The sequence below is a fragment of the Cuculus canorus genome, chromosome 4 (assembly GCF_017976375.1).
Source record: "Cuculus canorus isolate bCucCan1 chromosome 4, bCucCan1.pri, whole genome shotgun sequence".
NCBI lineage: Eukaryota > Metazoa > Chordata > Aves > Cuculiformes > Cuculidae > Cuculus > Cuculus canorus.
Window position 1 is genome coordinate 79,392,368 of NC_071404.1, and position 24,934 is coordinate 79,417,301.

General features: G+C 47.2%; 3 long non-coding RNA genes across 3 annotated transcripts; all 3 read left to right on the top strand.

The window, feature by feature from the left end:
- The first annotated feature begins 3,686 nt into the window (after window positions 1–3,686).
- On the top strand, window positions 3,687–6,602 carry LOC128852176 (uncharacterized). The gene is made up of 3 exons (XR_008449866.1): window positions 3,687–3,809; window positions 5,694–5,795; window positions 6,433–6,602. It is a non-coding gene; the product is annotated as an uncharacterized LOC128852176 (long non-coding RNA).
- An 839-nt stretch (window positions 6,603–7,441) lies between these two features.
- On the top strand, window positions 7,442–10,694 carry LOC128852175 (uncharacterized). Its single transcript, XR_008449865.1, has 3 exons — window positions 7,442–8,531; window positions 8,923–9,107; window positions 10,582–10,694. It is a non-coding gene; the product is annotated as an uncharacterized LOC128852175 (long non-coding RNA).
- Window positions 10,695–14,905: 4,211 nt separating this feature from the next.
- Window positions 14,906–22,494, top strand: LOC128852174 (uncharacterized). Its single transcript, XR_008449864.1, has 6 exons — window positions 14,906–15,060; window positions 15,458–15,579; window positions 20,404–20,675; window positions 21,139–21,312; window positions 21,575–21,613; window positions 22,363–22,494. It is a non-coding gene; the product is annotated as an uncharacterized LOC128852174 (long non-coding RNA).
- The last annotated feature ends 2,440 nt before the right edge of the window (window positions 22,495–24,934 follow it).

Below are 24,934 nucleotides of genomic sequence, written 5' to 3' on the forward strand. Positions count from 1 at the left end.
GGGCAGGAGCACGGGATGATCCCAGTGGGCTGGGATGCCAGAGGAAAACTGAAGCAGACAGCGATCAAGAGAGACCACATGGAGAGACAGGTTATTTTAGTGTAGACAGAAAGGAGGGAACTGTGCATGGAAGGAAGCAAGGGGCCTTCTACAGCTAGTGCATGCTTTGCCTGTCTCCTAGAGGCCGCCTTGTTGCTGTTAGAGCTCATTAACTCTGCTAAGAACAGGAGTCAGACCCGTTACATGGGAGACGCAGGTGGCTTTGTCCTTTTTTCCTACCTACCTGGTGCATTTCTTTATGCCTGAATGTTTCACTTGCGTTCTCTGTGCTCTGGTAAAATACATCAGCCAGGAGAGACCAAGCATTTAAGCAGGTTTGGCAGAGAGGAGGAAAAAAAGGTGGGCATGTGCTGGGAATGCAGTCATTGTTTTTCAGGTGCATCCTATTGGAAGCAGCTGTGTTCCCAGGTAATGACAAAGTGCTGTTCTCTCAGATCTCTGTCCTGTCATGGTGCTGGAGGTCACCGGGAGCAACTCCTACTGTATCACTTACTGCTCAGCAGTAGATACCCATGACTTACAGTGATCCGTTATTTCCTTTTAAGAAACAGTGCTAACGGTTCGTGTATATCAACTTTTGGGTTTTTTTTTTAATGCCCAACTGAGCAGAAGCAACAATAATTTTGTCAAATATTTGCCTCCTTTGCAAACTCTCTGTTGGAAACGGGTCTTGCCATCGTGCTCAAAGGCTCCCTGGACTACGCAGAGCAAGAGACTGGAGTGCCAGAACAGCTGCCTGAGGCATTTAACATTTCTCCTTGCCCGATAATGTTGTAAGTATTCCTTCTCTAAAGGAAATCCTGTGCAGGTCGGGTCAGGGGAGCGATGCCCATGTCTTGAGATCAAAGGTCTGGCCAGGGCAGGGGGTCTGAACCCAAGAAAGAGTGAAAGGCAAAGCTTGTGCACAGATGTACTCTAGTTCTGAGTGGTGTTTGGATCACATCCCCAGTGCCTGGGAGCTGTGGAAGCACAACAAAATCACAGGGCTGCTGCTAACAAACCTCAGGATTGTTATTTTATTGCCTGGTTTACTACATGTTACGTTTTGATAAAAAATGGAGTCAGATATATTCTTGTGGAAAATATTCTGAGGTCTGAGCTTTTTATCCCAAATCCAATTTAAAAAAACCCGGTTGATCCATTTTTCTGTCTCTCTGGCTCTTTACATATGCCCTTTTTAAAATACTGGAAATTCCTGAGGCATCAAAATTCTGGAATTTTACTTTGTGTGCTTCTTTCCAGGTAGTGTGACGTTAGATCTGAAGAGAGAGGCTGCCTGTAGCAGAGGGACTGGAGCCGACGTGTTCGTCACAGTGAAGCGGTGAGGCCAACAGAAACAAATGCGGTGACTGACCTGGCACCTGGTTTTAAAGGTGAGGAAATCTCTCTACCCTGCCGGCAAATGGAGCTGATGAGTCAGCCCCGGAACTCAGAGGGTGGAATGTAAATCTACAGAGACCCTTGGGCATGGACCGAGTGTGTGCTTCTCTTGTTGCTAGCGCTTGTTTTGCACATTCTTTGCCTCCTCTCTCTCGAACTTGTCCAGACCTGGGTGCGTCAGAGCTGCAGAGTCTGCTGCTATCGTGGTAAAAAGAAAAGCACTAATAAGAATTTTACTTGTAGTTTATACACAGTAGCTGTTCCCTCTTTTGAAAAAAACAGTTGGCAGAACTTCCTGGCCCTGAGCGTAGATCCCTTGGGACAGTGATAGACTGTGTTGGGAACTACTGACAACTGGATTTGTCTGCAGGAATCAGTGCCTGGGACGTGTCGTAGCCACGTGGCTGGTCCAGGAGCAGCGCAGGGGAGGTGGAGAGATGTCTCTGTCAGCATTGAAAAAGGCCAAAATTGTCCTTTCCGTGGAGAATTCGGAGTTGTTTGCTCCATTTTACTAGAACAAATGGATTTTTCCTTATTATTGTTTTTTGCTGGAGTGCTTCAGTCTTAAATATTTTTTCCATTTGCCTTGAGCTACAGCCTATCCTGTTGGGTACTGTGGGCTAAATCCTGGCATAACTCGGGTAGATGTAGACTTAGCAAAGTTATGGCCACTTCAGCTCACCCCGACTTTGGCCCTGTGTCTGCCCTGCTCCTCTGCCAAAGCAGAAATAACTGTTATTGTTTTTTTCCTCTTTTTTCTCCTGGTCTGTGATCATTCCCCACGACGCAGTGCCTGTCTCCCGATCTCTTGTCTTGGTACGCAAGCAAATTGATGAGCAAACCACTGACAGAGTCCTGATGGCAGAGGGAGCGATGATGGATTGGGGGCCATCATAGCAGGTATGGTGTGCGTTCCACCAGCTGACACCGAACTTCCCTCCTAATGCCAGTTGCCTTCTATCATCTGGGAAAGGGATTGGATGTAGGCTTCTCCCAATTAAAACCAATGAGGTCATATACTTCCTGATTACAGGCCAGCCCATTGTGTCTAACTGTGACAGACGTGTACTCGGAGAATTGCTTTTAGTGCTTAAATAAACACAATGAACTAAATGACAGCTCTGCTTTGTGATTGAAAGTGCTCAGCCTCTTGAATTTTGCCCTGAATTTCCGATAGTACCGAGGCCACCTCCGTTTGGGGATGCTTTGTTCTGGCATAGTGATGCCATTGTGTCACCCTTTGCCTTTCTCTGGGACATGAGTGCTCTACAAACAGCTGGGGCAGGATCGCACAATGCAGAGCAAGACAGCCCTCCTAGGAGAGGAGGAAAGGATTGCAGAAACAGAGACAAATAGAGTTTCCACCCGCAGAAAGAGTAGGAAAGCCATCAGGTATAGGACAGTGCAAGTACTACAGTGGATGTACTGTACTGGATGGTTAAAGACAGAAACTGAGTATTCCTAAGAAATCGTGAGTGGCTGCCATCACCATCTGGCTAGGAGATGTGTCCACATGGGCAGATTCTGCTCCCAGGAACTTAGGGAGAAAGCTGGACTGTTCCTAGACGAGCAAAACTAGTCTCTCTGAATTCAGGCCACAAGCGTAACGTTGCCCTCCTGTGCTAAAACTTTGAACCAGAGAGGATAAGATCTGTGCAGATATTCAGGAGCAAGCTCTTGAGGATGTATGCATGTTAAATAATACACTTAATGCTGACCAAAGGCAGTTTAAATGTTGCGCTTAATCTGACACCGAAGGCGAAATGCTCAGTTTCCCAGGCAGCTTGCTCTTGCTTGCATATGTATTAGTTTCTGTTGTTAGCGTTCTCTGCAGGATTATCTGAACTGGCTGAAGCCGCACTTGTCATTTTCCTGTGCTTTATAATGGTTGGCAATATTCAATGCTCACTAACAGTCACAAATGCCTGCTGTGCCTGGCTCTGCACTGCTCCAGCTCCATGCATTCCCTAGGGCTGAGTCCGTGTCTGAAGGTTTGAATCCAAGTAAGGCAACGGGGGTTGTCTGTGAGAGTCAAGAACCCTCACAGTGGTGTCCAGAATAGATGGAGCCATTGAAGAATGAATATGGAGAACTGGTGACCGTAGCCACAACTTGTTCTCCAGCTCCTGTGATCTCAGGTCACGATTCAGCCAGCTGCTGCATGCTGGGCTTTAACGTGACCGCTGATGTTCTTGAGATGATGTGCTCCGCTGATGTAAAACCTGAACTCTTTCTACCAGTTTAGACTGACATCCGCAAAGCTCTGAAGCTTTACCTTGAAGGCGGCATGCAGTCCTGTGAGGTCCTTCCGAACCCAGGGATCGTAAAATCCTTCCTGGCTTCCAGCAACGGGCAAGTGCTCTGTCCAGGTAGGTGTTGGAGGGGGACCTGAATGTACGGTTGTCTCACACCCTGTTTGTCCATGACGGTCTCTTGCTCGGCGTGCAAACACCATCAGTGACCCCTACAGAGTCACACCAAGTACCTTGATTCAAACCAGAGCAGAAAGATTTTGTCACAGCAGGACAGCAGGAATGTTTTGGGGTTTAAAGTGAGGAACAGCTGAAAGGCAAGGGTCAAAGCCCAGTTACAAAATCAAGACCTTATATGATGAGCAGCTTATTTTTATCTTCCCTTCCAAGCAATGCTCAGTTCAAAAAAGCCTTGGACCAGTAGAGCGGGTATTGACTATGGCTTGTGTCGCTCATTTGCGGTGTCTGATCGATCGTCTTGCGAACCATCAGTATTGTTCCCTGTTTGATGGGTGCATGTATTTGCTAGCTTGAAAGTAACGTATAATCCAGTCAAGCCTTCTGCTGTTCAGATGTAAGATGTAAGTTGTTTGTCAGTCAGCTTGTTGGTAGTGGGCCTGGTGACATCGATGGTGAAGACTGGTTCCAGGCTGGCTCAGGCCAGGAACACCATTTAGTCTAGTTGAAATGTTGCAGCGAGGCAGCGCCGCATAGATCCTGTTTTAGCACGCCCTGATACATGGATACAGCCTGAGTATGTGCATCACTTTAAGATTGCAAGCATCTCTCTTCCAGTCGGTGCTTGAGGTCATGTGCCAGCACAAGCACCTAGCTGGACTGAGACTTATCTTGACAGGTGTTTTCCTGTAGAACAGATCAGCACATTTCCCTCGTGCTTCATTGCCTGAATCCTTTAACGCTGCCTGAGCAGAGAGTGCTGTCTTCCCAACCCTGTTGGAGGGATGAGCTCTGATTCAGGGCCAGAACGACTTCCTCTGCAAGCTGTATTTTATCCTTTGAACTGATGACTGTCAAACTTGTGATGGTGTCGAGACAGATGTGAAGTGCTTGGGGCTCGCAGCAATATGTTGTGCCCTGTTGTGTTTTATGTTGATAGCACACTGGTACAATTTACCTCAGCTATTCTGTCTTACCATGAACTGTAAGGTACAGCAGCTGTTTACTTTATATTTACAGCGCTCTAACTATTTAGGCTCCGCTTTTGACAGGCACATGCATATTTCATGGTGCTCTCCGTCCTCTTGGACTGCGATAGCCCAATCGCATGGACTAATGATGAGACTCGGCAAGAAACAGCTAGCGTGAGAGAGTCAAGGAAGGAGTCAGTTCTGAAGATATTGTATAAATTGCTGTTGAAGTAGATTCTATCCAACCAGCCGCCTGTTTCATGACGTTTGCAGGTGCTTAAATGACTTAAAGAGTGGCAGCGTTCTTCCTAATTTGGTCACAGTAGACCAATACATGCAAAAGGTACTGGAGAAGTGGAAGGTACACAGTCTGAATGGTTTTAGTTTCCTTCTTCCCGTGGAAACCAGGCTAAAAGTTAAAGATGTGAATTATATATGGGAGTGTTCATGGCGTTGCTAGGTGGGAGCAATTTTTGAATCCGAGCTGCCATTGAATGCATTGCTGAATACGAGCCTTAGATCAGGTGTGCTGAAGCATGAAATGAAGGCTTTATTACCCCAAGATGTGTGCTCTGTACTGGCATGGAAGAAGGGCTGTTTGTTGCAGCTCTGCAGAGGATTTCTGTCCTTTGCAAATGATGTGACATCAATGCTGTTTATTTGGCACAAGGTGAGGATATTAGAGGAAAATGTAGATATTGCCAATAAGGGCTTCTTTCCTAGGGTGTAGATTTAATAGCATCAAGCAATCCGATTTAAATGACCTGGCTGCTGCAGGCCTGGGGTTTTCTGGGAGACGAGGAAAGCTCAGGTAGCCAAACTAACAGCTTTGATCTCTCTCTCTCACTTTTAGTAAGACTAAGCGAATGCCATGCAAGTGCAGTATGCCCCTGTGCACCGTGGATGTGCTTGTCTTAGCGAGAACGAAAGGGGAATGTCCCTGAGAACACTGGAGGTAAGTCTCCTGTTGTGCTGCAGGCTCTGTCTCTGAGCTGGGGTTCGTCACTTAGGTTGAAAGACTCAAGTTATTTGCACATTGACTTCCAAATGATTTTCTGTGGGATACAGAGGCTGAAGTGTCTTTGACAGTCTGGGTCCTGCTCTGTTTGGCCTCACTGGCTCCTTTTTTCCTTGCCGTACTCGACATGTACCCAGGTGAACCTGCTTCCGTGTGGGAGACCCGTGTTTTCAGCCCTCATCAGAGTGTTGTGATGATAAACACAGCAAACATTGCAAAGTGCTTCCTTGATAATGGGAGCCGTATAGCTACCTGACATGGATAAGCTGCTCTTTTGTGCCTGTGTCTGATAGGGAAAAGAGTTATTTGTCCTCGCGGCATCCTCGTGAGAATCAAGAGCGATCCCTCTGGGCTCCGCTTGATGCCTTGAGGCTGATTACTGCCAGCCGTGCAGTCATCTTCTATCGTATTCCCACTCACTGTAATCACTCATTTTTCTTCTCTAGAATGTATTTATGGTGACCACCACCCCCTCTGTTGTGTTGTGTGTAGGACCCTTCTTTCCATCTCTGCAGAGCCCCGTTGTAAAAAAAGCGAGTTTATGGCTGGAATCTGCTGTTTCTTTTCTGTCCAGATGGTCAATCTGAGCCCCACCTGACCTCTCAAGTACAGGCTCCGGACTCAAGAGCAGAAATTAGCAGGCTTCATCTTCTCCTTCACAACAAACTGTGAGGAGCTTCAGCAGGAGGTTGGCTTCAGGGAGAGGCAATGTATCGGAACACATTGCAAAAGACACTTCATCCAAAAAAACATGGGTAAGTAAATGAATTGCTGTTTTTCTGCCTGTAGCTGGAAGTTGCTTTCCAGCAGAGCTGGATTGCCAGAAGACCGGCAAGAGAACTCCCTTGGGTGTCCCATGCAGATGTTTTTCCTCCGCAGCAGTCCCTTTCTCCTTGAGTGTGTCACTCTTCCATCCTTTCCACTCTGCCCTGCGTGCCCCATTTGAGTTAGTCCCTGAGAACCCCTTACCTGGGGCAGGGGGAACAATGGATACCCCTTTTGTAACTCTTTTGTTCTTGACAGTGACGTGTGTGGATGATGGACATGTAGCAATAGAGGCAAAACTTGGCCTGTTTGTAACAGCAGACTCTCGTGCAAGGACCTGAGCTGAGCTGTCTCTAAGTTCTTCCAGCACTGTCTGAGTTTGAGACTGGATTTGACGGCTGGGAGCATCCCTACACAGGGGCAGATCAGAGCCTTTATTGAAACCATCAGGGTGTGGATGCTGGAAGGTGTGTCTGGCATCACCTTGTTAGTGTAAGACTGCGTTATGGTTTGATACTCGTCCATTTTGTTTCCCTGTTTTCTCCCGTAATGGATCTTTCTTTTCCAAATGCTTTCACGTGCAAGGGTAAATAAGTTTGTCTTACAGTTCTCACCCTGTTACCTATTGCAGGCTCCCTACAGAACATGAAAAGTTTGCTCTCTCCTTGTGGAGAAGTGATTTCAGACAACTGGTGCAGGGTAGAAGTACGTGCTCCTGAGTGTGAGGGGTGATTCTGGCGTCTGGAAAACCAGGACAAACTGGAACAGTGTACAAAGTCCTCAAGTAGCCTGAGAATGCGTGGCCAGTTGATATTTGTTGTTGCTACCTGTACCCTTTGACTTCTTTCAAGTCACAACTTCTTTTGGCTATTTTGGGGTTTTCCGTAGTGCAGAAGGTAGCGTTTGAAAAAGATGATCTCCTGGGCGTGTTTGTGGAAACAGTCTTTATGGTCACTGCTGTATACTCCAGCCCTGGTTCTGTGCTGGTTGCAGCAGCCTGGAGTCAATTCCTGTCTGCTTCGTTTGTTCATTTATCTTCTGTCATCATAGCTCAGGTTTGAATCCTGGAATATCTGTTTCCCTCCGGCACCCGTTCACCTCTGCAGATCTTGGCTCAAAGATTTGAAATCATGGGCTGGAGCCTGCCGTTCATTTTTGGGCATAGAATTCCAGTGACAAACTTACGGCTTGTCCCCGGAAACAGGAAGGTTTCCCGTCAGTGTGGGTGTAAACCCCAAAGGTGACGTGTTTTCCTCTGACCCTCCAGGCTGGATTCTGGAATCAGATAGAAGCCTTCTGCTAAAACTGTGCCAGCCCTAGTGGGAAGTGTCCCTGCCCGTGGCAGGGAGTTTGAACTGGGTGTGCTTTAAGGTCCCTTCCAACCCAAACCGTTCCATGATTTCAGTGCTTGGCCCTGCACCAGAGGTTTTCTCAAAACGCAGGTGACCTGACAGAGAAGGCAGCACCAGCACAGAACAAAGCGTCCTGCGAGGGCAAGAGGTTTCAGACAAGACATTCATAAGCTGCAAGTGTCGCTGTCAGCAGGGCGGTGTGGAAGTGCTGTCTGCGTGTCAGCTTTGGGAAAAGCATGCCTTTCTTCGGCATCACAGTCCAATGTAACAGCGAGATCATCCTGTTTTTGAAATGATGGCATTTTAATCAAGTGGAAAAAGCAGCTTGAGCTGGCAGAGTTCCTCTTCTTTCTCCCCCTTTTTTTCCTCCCCTTTCCAGCACTCGTTCAAGGCAGCTCAACTGCGGCCAGGAAGATTTTGCAGAGAGCGGTTCCAACAACATTCTCTCCAGAACCCAGACGCCCTCCGCTCCGCATTCCTGCCAGCAGTGAATTTCTAGGAGTGATTTATAAAGTCAAAGGCCTGGGGGCTTTGTAATGGAAATGCTGACAGACCCGTAAGTGTAGCATTGTGAAACACTGTGCTGTAGTACAAGGAGCGGTGTTCATGAATCTGCTGTAGTGCTGGATATTATCACTCATTACCATTGTAAGAAAGGGGTGATTAAACTAATAGTTACTGAGAGACGTTTCTGGTGACAGGAGGCAATGATTAGGATGAACTGACTTCAATATACGTTTAGAACTGGAAATAATGTGATGTGGCAGAAAGCCAATAAGTGAACATGGCCCGCAGCTCTGATCAATGAATTACTTTTTCTCCGCTTTACAGCGGTACATGATATTTAATGAAAAATCAATAGCCCCCTGTAATTCAAAGCCGTAATCAATCGTTTGACCTGAAGCTTTCCCTTTTTTTTCTTTTTTCTTCCCCACCTCCCCTGCCAGGGAAGATGTCTTTGCCTGACAACACAGTTCAATTGTGAGCACAGTACTTCATGAGTCACAGAGGGAACCTGACACAGGACTGCTGCAATTTATACCGGCTCCTACACACAGATTGATATGGAAAATCTGTGGATGGTCTCAGTCGGATGTGGCTGCAGCCTCAACGCCACGGCCAAGATCTGCAGGTGACATGAGAACTCTTTGCTTCTGCTTTAGTCATAGAGTGCCAGGTTAGAAGGGACCCCAGAGGTCATCTGGTTCAACTTTTTTAGGCGATCTGTAGTTTAAATGAGACAGCCCAGCATGCTTTCGAGCCGAGCCACAGAAGTGTCCCGCATAGAGGAAAGGTACCCTCTTCACTAGCCACAGGGAGTTTTATGGCAATTGCTCACATTCAGGTCCAGCACGAAGGCATCTGTGGCCCGTGGTGAGTTGAGAATGGGTGCTCCTTTGTTCGGACTGCAACCTAGAGTCAAGAAACGTTTCTGCTGCCCCAGACCTGTGTGAGAGAGGGCCTGTGCCTGCCCTGCCTCGCACAGCAGCCAGGCAGAACCATTCCGTAGTTGCTAACGCAGCTCTGCAGAGCTCTGCTGGGACGTCCCTACGTCTCTTTCAGGACTGCAGGTAATGGCTCACAGGGGTTCAGCAATGCTGCCAGCTTTCTGCTGTTTCTCAAAAGGAAGATCTTCCCACCAGGAAATAGTCAGGCAAGGTAGATCCTTTGGATTCAGCAAAGCTCTGTCTGTTGACATCTTTGGATCTGACCAGTCAAACCTCTGCGTTATGAGGGTGTGAATTAATTCAGCTTTGTTTTGAGCGTAGTGACAGAGGCACAAGTGAGCGGAAAATAACGCAGTTGAGAATCTCTCATCAGAGCCTTGCGTTTGGTGTGTAGGCAGGTTGCGCCATCAGCACTTTAGGGCTGCTGTGCCTGTCGGGCTGTCAGAGGGGTTTATTGTAAACAGCAGGGGAATGGAGGAACTCGGTGTTGGAAGTAGGTGGGAAATCCCACGGGCTATTAGTGCCTGTTGCTTTAGGAGAGAGATACTTAACTGTGGGTGCTGGGGCAGGTTCTGGTACGTATTGCAGGAAAAAGGGTCAGTTCTGTCTCGGTTCTGCTGTGACGCTTAAGAGGTTTACTGGTAATGCTGTCAGCCCATAGGCTTACCGGGCTAAACTGAGAGGAGCTGTGATGTTTGGCTTATGCACAATTGCTTTGGATTTGCATCAGTGAGAATAAGAAGAGAAATAAGTCCAGTGTGTCTCAGCAGCACCTTGTGACAAAAGTCACTGCAGCTGGTGAGCAGCGTTTCAATCCCAATGACGACCCATTTCTATGAACCAGTAGTAAAACCCTGCTCGGCAAGTTCCCAGAAAGGACAGGTTTTGGAAAGCAAAGATTTCATTTGAGAGCTACTTGAGTGGGTTTTTTTCTTTATTGTGTGTGTCTTTTTTCCTCTCTCCTTTTCTGGCTTCTTGTTCTAGTCTTGTCACCAACTACCAGGATCAAACATCATCTCCAGGGGAAAAAAAATGATGCACCAGCAATGGCAAAGCCCTGCCTGCTGCGGGATGGTTCCTAACAGCCTGTTCCTGACTGGTTTACTGAGCCTGCTTCTAGATGGTTCAGTGATAAAATGTCACTGTTTTCCATTCCAGGACAGCTCGTAAATGGGAAGGCTCTTGTTCATAACCTAAGCTCTAAGGTATCACCTCAGTATGTCGGGTTTGGTCCCTCTTTAACCACTGACCAAGGAGTTTTCTTCCGTGATGCGTTAGAAAGGTAAGTGAGTTAAGCTAAAAGTTACAGCATCCCTCCGATTCCTCGCTGCCCACACCCACCCTTACCCCCCTGCTATTTGTTGTAGTGCAGGAGGAGGAGAAGAGAGCAAGCATGTCCCCTGGATTTGACGGCTCCCTTCTGCTTCTCCGTCTTCTGTGGCCGCTGCTTTGTCTGTTAGCTGACTGGCTGATTTCCTGGCACAGCAACAGCGCCGGTCCCTTGGCGGAAAGCTGAGCACACACAGTATTGCCAAGCAACACTTCCCCATGGATTCGGTGTGCCACAACTCTTGCTTGGTGCTGTGTGCTGCACCCTTCCGAGTTTCCTTAAGGGCACAGTCAGAAAAGCACGTGCGCTTTGATCTGTTTCGGAGCTTTGGGCGGAAGCTGGACTGTAAAAGAATATTCCATGTCGCACGCCTCTTTGCTTCTCTCATGAGAGCGTCGGTCACTTTCCCGTCTGCTGCCATGCAGGGCCAGCATCTGTCATTGCACTCTGCAAACCTCGGCTGGACACAGCAGGTGTGGCACCTCCAGGGAAACCAAAGTGCTTCGAGCAGGTCTTCCACACTGCTGGTTCAGATCACTGCTCTCCTGCTCTTTCTCTTTTATTCTCAACAGTGCTTTACCTTAAACGCGTGTTGTTGCCTATGCAGCATCTCACTGACCTCTTTGCTTTGAAAAACAAGTTTTGGTTTGAGGAAAAGCTCGTTGTGTTTATAGACTGCTCCTGAGAGCTCTTGGTGGAGGGAAAAGGAGTAGGTGGGGAAAGTTAGGGCCGTCCTTGCAGGACTGCACAGCAAACCGACCACATGAGGGAAAACAGAGAATTCGCTTTGTTGAGTACTTACCGGTGGCCTATGCGATAGTTAGTTGTTCTGTTCTCATGTGAGACATAGGTCGCATCCTGTCAGCTTCTTTGTGTTAGACCTTGCTCTGTACTTGCAGTACGCAGCACGGGCCGATATCACCACTCACTGTCCAGGTCAGAATGAGTTTGGATTCTGGACTCTGATCCAAAAGGGCTGAAAAGACAATTCTGTGCCCCATCCTAGAGCTACTGAGACTTGGAGCAAGGGGAGTGGAGTGTGTTTCACCAGGAAAGAACACGTTCTGGGAGAGCCGAGGAGCAGTAATTCTGGGGTTGTTCCTGAAACTGTGGAGAACTGAATGCAGCACTGGAGGCGTTCACAGCAATCTTATGTTCTGTTCAGCTCTGAAGACACACTGGTGGGTTTTATTCCTCTTTGATTCTGGTAGCCTGAGCAGTGACGCTGTTGTGCTGCGATGTGCACAAGCCAAGCCGTCCCTGCTTTGGCTTCTTTCCTGTCCCGTAGTTCCCAGACCCTCACTGCCGTTTAGTCTGAAAGAGGACTGGACAAGGGCTTTGGGGTTTGGCTTTGGGGGAGATGATTCCTTAAAAGCATGGAAAAATGGAAAGAGTGAAACCATCTTTCCTGGAGAGCTCACTCCCCACTGCCACAGCCGAGCCTGGTGCTAGAGCCAAATGCGTGGCTCAGAAGTGTCCCTCGGTCAATGGAGTAGTGGGTCCCAGGTACCATCTCAGATAGAGCAGGGAAGAAATAATGCTACTGCTAACAGTGTTGTGAGTCAGAGAGGCAGTGAAGCTCTCGGTCTGGGTGCTGCAAACCTCGTCCCACCAAAGGAATGAGTGAGTTTGCAATAACACTGCAGTGGCTGCAATGGCAGCTTGTCAGGCGGCTGCTGGAGCAAGGAGGAGCTCTCAAGCTGTGGTAAATACATTCTGTGTTGCAGTCATGTTGCAGAACGCATCCTGTGCCCAGCTCCTTCGCCAAACAAAAAGGACCAGCTCCTCCACTGGTGTAAACTGGGGTAGAGCCATTGGCCGGGGTGGATGAGGGCTTAACCCTGGGATGATTCTCTGAAGTCTCGCTACCAATCTCTTCACTTGCTCTCATGCCATTTAGAGAAGAACCTGTATTTTTACCTTCTGCCGCATGACTTAATTGATTTCTATTTTTTTTGTTTCTATTTTTTGAGATACTATTTGTTAATTCACAGTGTGTATTTGGCTGTCCAATTATATGCATGGCCATATTGTGTGACTGCAGCAGTCTGGTGCAGTGCAAGGAATGCCACATCATGTGAGACGTTTCATCTCCATGAGTAACCTAGTCACCGTAGTAAATGAATACATGAATACGGTACATCCAGGAGAGATTAAGTGTATTGACCGCTGCCTCTCATCACCATACAAATGTCATTGTTTTGCAATTTTTTCACCCCCCCCCTTTCTTGTTTTGCCGACACATTTTGGTCCCCTTTTCACTTCTCCCCTTTTCCCTTAAGTAGAGATGACACAGATCAATACCTTTGATGGAAAGTAATAATCAGGCCTATTAAGTGACAAAGGTTTACTCTGTAACAGCTGTGCTGGCGGGAGAGGAGAGCTTGTCTGACTAATGAATCATGAAACAATCAGGCAGTAGCCATTTGTGTTTAGATCTGTAAATATGGTGTGGTTCAAGTGCCAGACCATCTCCAGCACTCCAGCTGGGGGCACAGATGGTCCACATTCAGAACAGCACAAGTGTAAAGAAAAGCTTCCCCCCCTTCCCCCTCTCCTCCTCTGTCCCATGCTGCCCCTCTCAAAGGAACAGATCCACTAGCTTGAGGAGAAACTTGGGTTGCAGGCAGGAGTTGCAACATTGGCTTTCAGGCTGAGCAGCTCCCATCAAAATGCAAGCTCCCATGCCTGTTCGAGGGAGAACAGCCAGGAAAGCCCTCACATCGTGTATGCTGTTTAAGTCCTATGATTGGGACTAAAAAATGGGGGCTGTTCCTTGCTTTCTACCCTTTTGATTACTTCTTCGTGCTTTGCTGACAGATCTCCTTCTGAAAGGCCACGGAGATGTCAACATGTTGGCTCCTAAAGGGGAGGCGAGCAGCACATCAGGAACTTGGAGCTAAAGCACAGGAGTGCAGGCCCAGCGAGAGAGGAGAGAAATAAAGTTGTCAAGGAGTTCAAGCTGTTTCCAGTCTTGACTTCAGCTGTGAGTGCTGTCTCCTGTGCCAGTTGTGGATGTAGCTCTTCCCTTTGCCCCTGCGGGAGGCCAGGAACCCAGCTGACACTGAAGATCTTGCTCGTTCTTTCTTTAATTTATTTTCCCCTAGGAGCTGGTACCATGGTAATGGATGTGCTGAGCTCTTTCTCACCTGCAGGGAGAACAGCAAAGCGAGTAGCCCCATTTAGGTGAAATATACAGGTTAAATTTGACAAGTTTCACTGTTTTAAATGTGGACTTCAATGCAGTGAGTTAGAGACCTGCTTTTCTGCTGTCTTTTACACTGATGGAACTCCAGCGCATCCAAACAATGGGAGAAGGGGTAATACAGAAGTGATAACAATCTCGGGCTACAAATATCTCCCTTTAATCAGTGTGTGCCATTGGATGCTTAACGGCCCATTGCAAGTAAGCTTACTCCTCTGGAACATGTATTTCCTTTCACAGTGCGTACACATTGTGTGTGCGCGCGCACATTTATAAACACCTGCAATGCACTGGCTTTCTGTGAGCTCCGAAATCCAAGCCCTTCGGGCTGTACCTCGGTTTGGCCGAGTGGAACAGGCTGCTGCTGCAGTGGGGCGGTAGCTATTGCAAATATGTATTCTTTGTACATGCTTATGATTTCTTTCACTGCTGATGGGTAATTTAGCACAAGATTTAACAAAGAAAGAGCTGTGTGTGGCACACATCAATTTACTTGCTGGCCAAAGCACTGAAGTGACTGAGGAAGAAGCAGGTGTGTGTGCAGCTAAGAGCCTGCCCGGGGTTAGTGCTCTATGGAGTAGTGAGAATGTGCTGCTGAGATAACGTTTGCATAAGCGTATGTCTGCAGCCTGCTAGATTTATAGGGGGAACTTGAAAAAACTATATAGAAGGGAGTATTTAAAAACTGTTTCTGTTGCCTTTTTGTTGTCTTCTAACAGGGGAGGTGGTGGTGGGATCCCATTGTCTGGATTGGTCAGCGGGGGAAATGATGGATTATTAGCACTCCGATCCGTTCTTCAGGCCTCTCAGAAGGCAATGCTGGCAGGATTGAGGGCATGACTTGCCATTCCATTATATTTCTTTGTCTTAGGAGTATCAAGCTTGCTAACGCCTCTGCTCATGGTTGTTCATTTCTTTTCCAGATTGCCACTCCCTCACAGCACCCTGGTTGCTGCTGGGAGCTGTTGCCTTGAGGTAACACCTTTCCAGTGGGTCTTGCCTGAGGATCCAGCTCTGCCTAGCCAATCCCATGCTCTTTTGCTCTTGCTTTGTGCTGCATCTTGGATGCTTGTTCCTGCTCAGACAGCAATGCATTGCAAACGTGAGTCCGTGGGGGAGCTGCACGTGTTGGTAATTTATGCTCATTTCACTTCTGCTATATAAATAACTCTGCAGGGCACTAGCCAGTGAAAAGACACATCCCTGTTTTCATGGGAAAACAGAGAGGTTTCTGTGCCTGCATTCTGGCTGCTTCTGACTCTGGCAGCCTACAAAGGCCAGAAACATAAAGCTACGCGGTGTCCAAAAGCTTCCCAGCAGGTCATCCCATCAGCTGCTTGAGGGTTGAAACACTTGCAGAGAGCAGAGCAGGCGATGGACGCTTCTCCCGTGAAATCTGCTTTCCGCGACACAGTACGGGAAATACCTGAGGGGGTCAGGGAAGAGATATCTGCTGGCATGCTCAGATATTGAAGCTGGTCTTTTCCTCTTTCCTGCAGAGGGTTGGAATACAGATCCCATCATGTGCACTCCCTGCTCAGTACGAGTGACCTGAAGCGTCATGGGTTTCGAGCAGCTGCGTTTCGAACTGGCTGAAGTGTGCACTGTGAATTTAAGTATGGTAATGAACTACACAGACCTCTTTGAGTTGCAGAAATGGTGACGTAGTCATCAGGGGAGGGTGATGGCTGGCCTGCCTTGAGGTGTTTATTTGTCGCTCGTTGTCCTAGCCGAAGGCTGGTTCTGGCTCTGATGGTCTCTCTCCCTCTGTTGGGTGAACAGGGCTGTGGGCCTGAGGTTGCTACAGGGTAGCGCCTCTCAGTGCAATCCAAATACAGCAAGAAAGGTTGTGAACCCAGGAGCAAGTATCTGTCTCTGAATTGGAGAGGAGTGTCTGGTGCTGGGAAAAATGCTTCAATTGAGATAGCTTTAAAACTGCGCAGCTTAAAGTGTGGGCCAAGTGAGCAAAAAGCAGTGGAGAGATGCGCAAAGACTGTCCAATGCTGGTCACAGCGCAGCCCATAGGCTCTGCAGGTTGCTGGGTAGCCCTCCCGATGCATAGGAGAGACGTTTGGCTTCTTGTCCAGCGAGGGCTCAGCTTCTTCATGCGTCTTTAAAAGTCCCTTGGCCTTGACAACTCAGGATGACATTGTCTGAAATAAGGATAAAGGGCAAAAGGGAAGAGGGAGCAGACTTTTTTCTTGTTCCTTTCTTTTTGAAGCCATTATTTTCTGTGGACAAAGGAGCAAGTTTGGCCAAACCCTAAAAAATACAGATTTTCTGGACTGCAACAATAGTACCATTCTTCCCAAAAATCACATTACGCCCCACCTCATTTGAGCTGTTGAATGGTTGTGTCATGCGAAAAGGTAGATGAGAGGGAAAAGCCCCCAGACTCTTTCAGCTGGATCAGTGCAATCAATAAAGCTCACAAAGGTAAGTATTCTCTGATTTAAGACCTGCTCTGCTCTTTGCGGCATTATTTGACCAGAATGCTTTTGGAAACAAAAAGCAGTTTAAACTCATGTAAAAATAATTTCTGCAGGAAGTGGTTTTCTTCCTCCTCTTGTCCAGCAGCTCTGCTTTCCTTTCTTCTTCTTCTTCTTTTGAGGAGGGGAATAATGAATAGGGAAGGCACATTTCTCATGAGCGAGCCTTAATTTTGCTTTCTGAAGGCATCTTAGAAGAAGCGAATGGGGCCGTGCACAGCTGGCTTTTCAAAACTGAGTTCCTACACAAACTTCACCGCTCTTATCTTGACAATATTATTATTATCAAAGCCCGCAAATATTAGGTGTGACAATGAGTGCTCACGGCAGGGAGGAACATGGCTCAGCCGTCAGAGGGAGGGGGCCACTAACAATCATGCCCCCTGTTGCAAAAGCCATGATAATTTAATATCCTCATACTGGGAGTCTCCATTTGCTCCAGAGCCGCTGAGAGAGATATTTCCTTTTGGCCAAATCACAAGGGCCGTCCATGGAACAGTTAGCGGGACTTCAAATAGAGGATCATGCTGATCATGACTTCAGGGCAGAGTTTGTTTTTTGTCAGACGAGGAATAAATGATTTAACTGCTAAACTGAGCCAGGCTTCTAACTTCTGCATGCAATTTATCTCAAGGTTGTGTTAAACTTGTTTGTAGATCAACCGTTTTTCTTCTTTTGCCAACCTGCTCAGCGAAAAACAGGGAAGGCATATCAGGTAAATGTCATCACCTCAGAGTGATAAAAGTGCCACATATAGTAGTCGTTAATGACTGGCTGCTTTGTCTGGGTACGGATTTGATTCTTTAGGGCTGTGTTTGCTCTCCTCTACTAAGAATTCATCATTGTATAGCAGGATAAGTTAAATATCTCATTTGAAAGACAAATAACTTGGCAAATTGGTCAATTAGGTGATTTTAATGGATGTTCTTGCTTCTTTGCACAAATATGCTAGCGCATAGAGAAGTCAGACATTGAGACTTCCATCTTCCCGGAAGACCGGCCCTTCAGAACTGATTTGTTCCGTATCCACTCCTCCTCCAAGGAACTGCGCAGAGGGTGAACTAAGCCTGGCAAAACTTGCTGCTTTAGGCGAACTCTCTGTAGCACCGGAATCCTCAATGGAGTCGCTCCCAGCCGTGAGAAACCACTTTGCTGGTTTTAACTGGAATACCTGGGAATTGGGGCCAAAACTGTTGTGTTTACAGGGCACAGATTTGCCTGTTTATGGTCTGAGAATGCTCAGTAGTGAATTTTTTTTATCAAGCAAACTAAAGGAGCAGGGGCAATACGTGAAAAACCACAGGCAGGAGCTGCCGCTATGGGGTCATTTATAAGCTCTTAGGAGGAGTTCTCTCTTCCTCTTCCTCACCTTCCTCTGTGTTTTGTTCCTTGCTTTCTTCCCTTTTGATTGCTTCTTCATGCTTTGCTGGCATAAAACATGTAGCATCTTGCAAGTTAGACGTGCACCTGAGAAATGTGAAAGAGCTTTAGGTGACGCCCGACAATAAATATAGCGTTACCGTTTTAGCCACATGCTAGAGATTCCCATGACCACAGGGGTCCTGCCTCTTGTTTAACAGCCTGGTGGTCTGAAACATCAAGGTCAGAGTGCAGCTATTGGTCTGTGCATCTATTGTCTGCACTCCTGACTTTGGCTGGGGAAAGGATAATCACGTCTGAGCCAACCTCCACAGCCAAGCCGGCCCCATTTCAAGCTTGTTCATGAGTTATTATGGGGAGATACTTATGCTGGGTGACCTCTTAGAGACAAGGAAGAGAGGCCTCTGTCTCCAAACGTGGGTACTGGCCACTAGGTTTGCGTTAAGTTAGCTGGGGCATCAGGGTTACCACCCCTGATCTTCCTTTGTTGAAACTTATGGGAGTTTTGGCACGCAGAAGGCCAGGGCAGGGAATTCCTGCCTTTCCCTGGGGCCTACCAGTTTCCTGGCAGCAGGGACACAAGCCCCTGTGTGTGCAAGGTGAGCATTTGTTTTTATTGAGAAGGGGGGACCTCTTCTCTTGCCGCAGGATTATGTCACATGGACCATGCTGAACATGGACTTGTGGGACACAGGGAGATGAAGAGCACTTGGAGAAAGTTGTCTTTTTGATGTGCTTGTTGTTGTGGAGACCAGGAGAACATTTTGCTTGTCGTTCTAGTGACTTGCCGTGCTGGTCCATCCCCATCCGCCCTTGCCGATCAGTGAAGCTGCAGCTGGGTCCTGGAGAATGTCTTGGGGAAAGCGCTCTTGCATTTGCTGCGTGAGCAGCCTTTCCTGGCTACAGGGAGAAAATTTGGTGGATGGGCAGAGGTTGGATTTGGTCCACGGGCTATAGATTTGCCCCCTGGCTGCCCTAAGGGCAAGCGTGCCTCTGGCTCGAGGCCCAGGTGATGTGTATGTATTGTCCACGGACAGGAGAGCATGGGTCCACTTCACATAAGCAACTCAGTGTCGTGGCGTGATGGTGCAGCACCAGCCAAACCACTGAGCTGCAGTAACTGTATACTGACAAAGCACATGAGACCACGTTAAACTGGCACTTTGTACACCCTGCAGGAGCAAATTGGGGAACACTTTGGTCTGTCGGCTCAGGAGACCAAAGGTTTCATCCTGCAGTGGTGAAAATTCTGATGGTTGATGTCACTCTAGAGTAGTGGCCCCGTGGGACACGGCAAGAGAAGCCCGAGAAGGCTTACAAAGGGCTTTCTCTGATTAATTCTTCCCCTGTGCCCAGAATAATGCTGGACAACAAAGTGTTTGAATAATATTTTGTGTATTGATATGCTGTAGTGATGAATTTGGTGTAAGCATTACCAGAGAACAACAGGCAGGGCGTGAAGAAAGGCACCCTGGGCGTAAATGCAGCTGATTTGTGTTACACTGGAAGTCTGTCCTGGTGGTTGAAACATGGACTTGAGTGGAGGAAGAGGAGAACTGCAACAAGTCTGACATTGGCGCCAAGCTTTCTGTGTATCTTGCAGTGCTGTGCTGAGTAGTCCTGGGGTTCGGAATGCCTGCTGCTCTGCCTCTCAGAGAATGAAAATGCTTTAGACGCCTCTCAGTCTGCTTCATAATGCCTAGCGTGCCGCTGGCATGGTAGGAGTTCACCAGGACATCACCTCCTGGTCCCACTAATTGGGCTCATTTGCTGTGGTGTGGCTTCCAACAACGTTTTCAGAAACCCAAGGATGTGAAAAAGGTGGAGTGAAACCAATGCAAAGCAGGCTTGAAGCGACTGCTCCACTAAATGTCAACTGCGCAACTAAATATAACCCCAAAAGTAGAATTTATGCTTTGCACTCCTTTGCTTTTTTATTGTGGTAAGAAAAAAGCCAGGAACTCAACGGGCTGTAACTTTAATAGGTCATTCCAGCCAGTGCTTACCTTTACAAAATCCTGATAATGCCGAGAAGACAATACAGTGATCAGAAGCAGTGATGAGATTTTTTAGCAGCATTAACCGTCATGACCTAGCAAAATGAAAGAAAATGGTTTAACAGAACTGTCAGATCCAATATAGCTAATAAAGGCATGGATAAATGTTTATTACGTACCGGAGACAGATCATTTCTGTACAGAAATTGAGGATGACCTTTACTGATAACTCTTATCTGCCTGATATCCTGAATAAGAAGAGAGGGGGAGAGCGAGTGGGCTGCACTATTGCTGATGTTTATGAAAGGTGGAGAAAAATTACAATTTGCAGATGATTGTTTTTAGACAAGGGCTTTGGGGAAAATAGAGATATGGAACTGTTCGTTCTGCACAAGAGATTCTCAGCTTTGGCTTGGCTGAATTGAACGCGATGAGTGTGTCCAACCAGGGAATGTTTTGCGAGACTTGATTTTCATACTTTTATGTAAGTATATCGTTACAGAAGATAGCTATTTGCGTGTTTGTGTCTGTGGTTGGGGAGTACTAGCTGAATTCAGGCTGATTTTTCTCCCTGTTTAGGAAGTTCCAAAGTTACTCCAGCAGCACTGCTGTGAATCATCTCACCAGTCGGGTTTCTGAGCTGAGCACTCACAGCTGAAAGCAGACCTGCATGAGAAGCCAGCTCCCAAAAGCTCACGTCAAGACTTAATGGTCAGACCTATGGAAGGACACTGGAAGATCGAGCCGTTTAATTTGGACTGGCACTGTAAATGCAATGTGAGCTCCTTGAGGAAACCTGTCTGCTCTGTCCCAGTTCCATACAAAGCAGCACTTCACTATTGGAAACACAGGTAATGTCAGCACCGAACCTGTCAAACCAGGCTGCACGAGGGGCAGGTGGACTAGTGAGTTCTGCCAGCAGGAGAATTGGAGAACAATTCAAATGCAGGCTTTTTTCCCACTCACCCTAGAGTTCCAGCACCAAAGACCTTACTTTCCTGATGTTCTGAACCTGGTACAGAACTTCATATGCTGAAAATGCAGTTGTAGTCATGAGAGCTGGCCTTTTCCAGGGCTGGGCAGATAGGAAACATCACCGGCTCCCTGTCAGAAACTAGAATGAGATGTGAATGAACTCAGAATCAGGCCTCCTACGTGCACTTGATCATAAATAATGCTGCCTCGGTAATGGTTGCAATTAGTTATGAACTTCAATCGTTTCTATCGTTTCCATGTTGGCCAATTATGCTGCAGAAATTATCAAGTAACCCGTGGCACATTAGCTGACTAACGGCATTGTTTGGATGTGCTCAGGTCACCAGATCCTCGCCAGGAGGAATTAGCATAGCTCTCCAAAGGACAATGGCGCTGTGCTGATTTACGCCGGCTGAAAAGCTGTCCCTTTATCCATGGGAGCTATAGCAGGAGCAAGTTTCAGTCGCAGCTTCGCAGCAGAGACTCTTGCGACCCAGGCTCATAGAAACAATGGTAGGTGGGGTTTCTCTGCTGTGCAAATGACTTATTAGATGGCAATAGGAATTCCTAGGTCTGGTGGTGGTTCAACAACAAGCCAGAATCGTACTTTAATGGTGCAGTCTGAAGCTGGGCAATTAATGGGCTCATCTGATTTCTTAAAAAGAGAAGCCTATCAGATACAGACATTTTTAAATTAGTTCTGCTGAGCGGCTTGAAACTTCCTTGTGTGCTTGCCCTACAGGTTATTAAAATGTCTTTTGCTCTGATCTTACAGGACTGCAGAGGTGTTAGGACTGCTGTCTTCTGGTGGCAGGTATGTGTATTTTACTGTGGAAGACTCTGTAAGCATCAGCAGAACCGAGCAGTTGCTGTCATTCCAGTCCCACCCTTGAATGCTCCCTGTCTGCTGCAGATTTCTGCAGAGAGCAACTGACTTCTCACTTTATGTGAAGTTTTGTTTGTCCACTTCTGTGGGAAATAATACCCTTCAGTGCTAAAAGGCATTTACGTGTCGGTAACCTTTAAAATCCATGGTAGGTGAAGTGCTTGAACACTTTGAAGCTCCCAGACCAGGGCCGAAGACACACTGATTATTTCAGTGAGAACAGCGGTTCAAATGCTCTTCTTGATGAGCTCTCAAGCTCTGTATTTGTTAATTGTCTGACTTCCCATGTCCCTGACAATAAAATGAGGCAGCTGTCTCAGCGTTCTTGCCCTGTGCACGGATCCTGAGCCTCTCGTTTAGAGATCTTGGAGCTGGTTCTGGGCTGTGTGGTTTCAGAGAGGATTATTTTATAAAGTTAAAACTGCTGGGGAATTAGCTGCAGTTCTAAACCAGAATATTTTGTCAAAATAAAATTTATTTCAGTGAAGAACAATCCCTTTAATGGCTGAGAAGAATGCAAAGATTAAATGAGGTATGAATAGCTGTAAGACAGTACAATTACCACCTCAGAAACAATATATTTGTAAAGTTAATTCCACTTGAACATGAACAATCTCCTTACACTTGACCCCTTTCTATTGCCTCTTCCATGCTTGAACTCTCCTTGAACTTTGAAGATCCGTCTTGAGGGTACGATATGGCCATCTCTTTTGCATCTGGTTATTTTAGCTCCAATTTGCAGCCCTAAAATGGCAATTACAGTGATCTATTGCTCAAGTCACCCGACATGGATTAGTATCGGGATCAGCGCGTTTATGCACAGGAGTAGTGAATGGAGACTACAGCTATGATTTTAAATGACTTGATTAATTCTGAAACAACACTTCAGAGTCCATTACATCCAGCAGGTGTTGGGGTTCAGGCTGCACTTCCGCTGCACATCCAGGCTGCCTTCCCTTAAACAGCGTGAGCATGTCATATTTATTGCCCTTTTTGTGTGTGTGTCCAGTGCTCCTCTCCTCCCCCTCGCCCCTCCTTGCTTTAAAAGTGCAGTGGCCTCGAGGGCAGCTTGGACAATGCTCCCTTTTCGTAAATCACAAGATGGGATGCGGATCGCCAACCTGTAACATGTTCTTTTATAGAACTCTCTGAGGATACAGCTTGACCGGTCTCAAAGCGAGGACTGTGACTTGTTGGAGAGCAGCAGGCCTGTTTTTTGGCTCAGGGTCAGTTAAATAATGCTGAGCCTGCATGAAATATCTGATCATGTTAGTATAAATATTGTTGTCCTCTCAGAACTAGCCTGGTTTTCTGGATATGGATTTATTCTATTGCACTGGTGTGGATGCTGGAACCCCTCTCTTGCCTTTCCTTGCTGTTTTACCTGCTGTTGGTCCTTTGTGGGCAGCCCGAGAGCTGTGATGAAACTGAGAACCTGTTTGGGTTCTGGTTACGTGCAGGGGTTAGGTTTTTCAGCTGCTGTGCAATGCTGTAGTTCCCACCAGAGACTGGGGTTCTTAAAAGAAAGAGGATAAAAAGATGGGCCTAATCAACGGGTTTTAATGTGCTTTTGATCTTTCAGCTGTTATCTCTTGACTGGGTACTGCGAGTGCCAGTGCCTCTCTGTGATCTTTCCTGGCTTTAGAGTAGGGTGAGGAGAGGCAAGTTTGGTACAGAAGTGTCCCTGCGGAGGTTTCTGGACATTGGCACTGGGCTCTGTCAGCCTGTGGTCAGCACTGCCACAAGGGAGGGAACAACAGCAGAATACAGGAATCCTCTGCACTTGTGGGATGACTGCGTTTGGATAAAGCAGAGAGAACTGCGATGGGAACTCTTGCAATACATCACTCTGATCGCAGGGACAGCCTTTTGTAATGCTCGGTTGTCATGCGGCTTTATTATGTGCTTATTGCCTATATTGAAGTCTTTGTGGCCTGATCCCAGCACTCTCTGTGTCTTGTTTCAGCTAGAATAATTCCTCCAGTGTGCTGAGTTGAGCCGCAGAGCGGCAGGCCAGGCAGGCACCACACAAATAAATCAGGCCCCATTCAGCGAGGAGCTCTCAAGTGACTTCTTGATGGCCAAGGTACTCCTTCCCATGAATACGGGGACAAAAGTCCAGGGGTAATGAGGGGCACAGCACTGGAGTGTTTGTTTTAAAGTCATTGGCTCGTTCTGCAGGCTGGGGTGTGGAGGCAGGGGAAATTCTGTCTGGGGTCAGGAGTCTCCCAAAGGAAGCAGCTACTGTTCGTACTGAATATGGAACTCCTCTTACAAGTGACAGCACATGAGCCTGCGCTGACATCCACTGAAATCAGAGCGCCTGTTTGTGAGCGTGGAATATGCCTTAACAGGACAAGCACGGTGCCTGGCTGAAGTACATATAAGGATCTACTTGGAGACATTTGCAGGGGAGGAAAAGGATACAGAGTTTATCCTAAGGTTTTGCTAGAAGGCATTGCCCCCTCAGACCTGCTGGAAGGGTGGATGGATGATTTGTACAGCACTCGGTTGGAAGTGGGTAGCTTGGGATCAGATAGGAGCTGCTCATACCCAGTTGCGAATGGGTCAGACCACTGGGAACAAATTGTCAGGGGAATATCTGTCATGGCTTGGAAATGCAAAGGGTTGGGTTTGGGTTACTGTGGGGTCTGGGTTTCATTTCTCTGGGAAAATATCTAGTGGAAGACTTGCTTTTCCCTCTGATGCTTCATCAGGCTTTTATTCCATTTTCAGAGTAGATGGGAAATAGCACGGGCTGTTTATCTGTGAAACAGAGCATTTTCTATGCGAAGTTTAATGGCAGAGAGAGAAAACAGCTTTTAAAAAAGTGTGGTGCCTTAAATCTTTGCAAGTATTTGAACCTTCTCTCTGGGTGAAGACGCTGGTCTCTATTCCAGAGCAAGACTGGTGTTCCTTTTGAGCTGCAGATGGTGTTTAATTGAAAACTGGAATCCAAATGTGCTTAGACATTTGGATTGGTTGAAATCTAACTCGGGGAAGCTGTGAAGAGCTAGGAGCAAGCCTGCGCTAGACCTCAGGAGCACAGTGCACACAGTTCTTGTCTGGACATCCCTCTGTTCATCGCATATTTTCTGTGGAATAGCTTTACTCAGCTGAAGTGTCAGGTCATTATGCCTGAAGCAGCTGCCTGAGGCTTTGTCCTGGATGACACAGACCCTTATCTGAGCAGATCTTGTGTTTCCAGCAAGTGTGTCTGGCCAAGAATGGTCTGGACAGCAGTGGATC